The 2,511-nt window shown below is 35.2% G+C and overlaps 1 pseudogene; it reads right to left on the reverse strand.

The window, feature by feature from the left end:
- Window positions 1-436: 436 nt before the first annotated feature.
- LOC120126398 lies at window positions 437-1,621 on the reverse strand (annotated as a pseudogene).
- Between the last annotated feature and the right edge of the window lie 890 nt (window positions 1,622-2,511).

Consider the following 2,511-nt stretch of genomic DNA (forward strand, 5'->3'; position numbering starts at 1 on the left):
GCATAACTCTCCAATCATATACATCCATACATTTTTCCTATTTTTCAACATGTTATATAAAACATAAAGAGGTAGTAAAATATTATCTCGATTTTCGTGCCATATCGTTCGACCATTTATGCTCCATTCGAATGCCCTCGATATTGAAATCAACTTCCAATAATTTTTCTCACGATCCAGGCCATCGAAATTACCAACTCGTATCCAAATAATTTCCCTCGCCATAAAGATAGCTTATTAGAATTTAAATAATAATTTGGAAACCCAATTTGTATAATTGAATACTTGTGGGGTTACTTTAATAATTAATCGCTAAAATTAAAGAATGAGCCGAATTAATTTGCACTATTGGGCCATAAACAAAAACTAATGGAAACTAGGAGACAAGGCCAAGTTTTTACCAACCTAGAGGACTCATGATGCGATTTTTTCCACTTTATTTTCTTAGACACCACCCACGTGATTTTTCATGTCGGAATCATAATCCCATTTTCCTTTGTATTCAGATCATATTCCTTTTTATTTTCCCTTAAGTTTTGAATTTCCAAAAATCTCTTGGATCTCATTCTGTCTCTCTAAAAAGGCAACACCGCCTTTCCTTTCTTGGTTTTAACGGGGCAGTAGTAGTAGCCATAGCGGAGCCACCGTAAGCTGCTCCATCTTCTTCCTCCGCAGTCTCAACCACCTCAGTTTGCTTGCTGGTAACCATGACCACCACATAACTTAAAGCCGCTGCAAATAGTAAGATCCGAATAGCAACATCGACTATCGAATAGTTGAAAGTGAACTGAGTCGGCGCTGCGGCCACTTCTGCTTCCGGTACTTCTTCACCAACAACATTTTCTCCCCTAGAACCATGAAAATAGTCAGCTTTTGCTGAACAAGGTCGAGAAGACCCTTAAAGTTTTCTTCTAAGCCAATCGGAACTTACACAACAGTAGCATGATACCGGAGCTTAGACCTAGCCTGGTTAAGAACTTTTCATGGTTCAGCTCTCATTCTATCGAGCTTGATAATGAAGGCACATCTTGGAACCTCGTACCTTCTCATTTTATGAACTACAACCCACGTGATTTGCTCCTTCACATGTTGGATTACTTCTGCAAGCAGTGAAGCCTTGTCCGTTTTGGTGGTGCTTGGGAGTAAGCTGCGTAGCTTTGCGAGATGGTTGTTGATTCGTTCTCTTCTTCTCTTTTCAGTTTCACTGTGATTTTTAGAAGCAGCGAGAGCCTTAGCATCCATGATTTATTGAGCGATCATCTTACCCAATTCAGCTTGTAACCCCAAAGGCACTGAACCAACATCTCCAAAATTGTCGGTTAAGATCCTAGCTCTTGTGTTGAATAAACCCCCATATGATAATGGCGGAGGAGGGAGTAGAAAAGGGTCGAGGGCATTGTCCAGAACCGAGTTTCCATTGAAGTGGACTAGTATTGGACTGAGAGCCTGAATCGGAGGGAGTGACCATGGAAGAGTGGACGATACCAAGCCCCCGTACTTACTCCCAATGAATATCCATTGTTGAGTAGTTGGGAAGCTTGTATGCCATGGATAGGCTGATATTCCTCTTTCTTTGCACACATAATGATAATCTCAGCTTGCCCTTGCTTAACTCTTTTGCTTCTCTGATGGAGCCTAGAGTAAAAAAAATTATAAAGATGCAGACTAAGAGAGAGACCTTCCTCTGATAGATGAAGTTTCCAAACTTCTCCATGATTTCTGAGTGGTGGTGGTTTCGTAGGTGGGGTATTTAATTAATAGGAAAAAAATGAATGATTTGATTCAAGCTTCCTATACTCAATGTTCAAATTATCATTTTTAAAACACGGTTTTCCATAAAATATCTCAGGTTTGTAGTTTTTCCTTTATTTTCCATATTATAAAAATAATAATAATTGCAGTGGTTGCTTCCATTGATACTAAGTCAACTTTCTCGGTGGGTTTTGTTGGATACTATCCGAAAGTGAAAGCTGGAAACAATAGATTAATGCCATTATCAAAATTTAATCTCATTTGTCCATTTCTACTTAATTCATTATCCTCCATTTGTTTAATAAAATAATGATCTAATAAAATAATTATTTTCCAATCAACTTCATATTTAATCTATAAGAAACATAACTCTTAAATTGGGGTGTTACATTAAATATAGTTTAGGCACCTAAAATTGTATTAAGCCTTAATGGTAGACACCTGTAAGTACCTATAAGTGTAACGAATAAAACGTTAGACACCTACTTTTTTAAAAAATTCTTGTAAAAGTATATTAAGCCTTTTCTTAACTTTAAAATATTTTCTATTTAATTGTATTTTTTAATTGTATTTTTAATAAGTTTTTTCTTTTAATTGTGTAATTTAAACTTTAAACTTTTATGAGTGAATTATGTTTTATAGACTTTTTAACTTTTAGATTTTTTCTAAGTAATTTTTTAAATAATATCTTTAAAAAAATAAAAAAAATATATATATATGAATTTGGTAATTGTGATTAGTAAATGTAATTACTCAAAA

The sequence above is a fragment of the Hibiscus syriacus genome, unplaced genomic scaffold (genome assembly GCF_006381635.1).
Source record: "Hibiscus syriacus cultivar Baekdansim isolate YM2019G1 unplaced genomic scaffold, ASM638163v2 tig00110458_pilon, whole genome shotgun sequence".
Lineage (NCBI taxonomy): Eukaryota > Viridiplantae > Streptophyta > Magnoliopsida > Malvales > Malvaceae > Hibiscus > Hibiscus syriacus.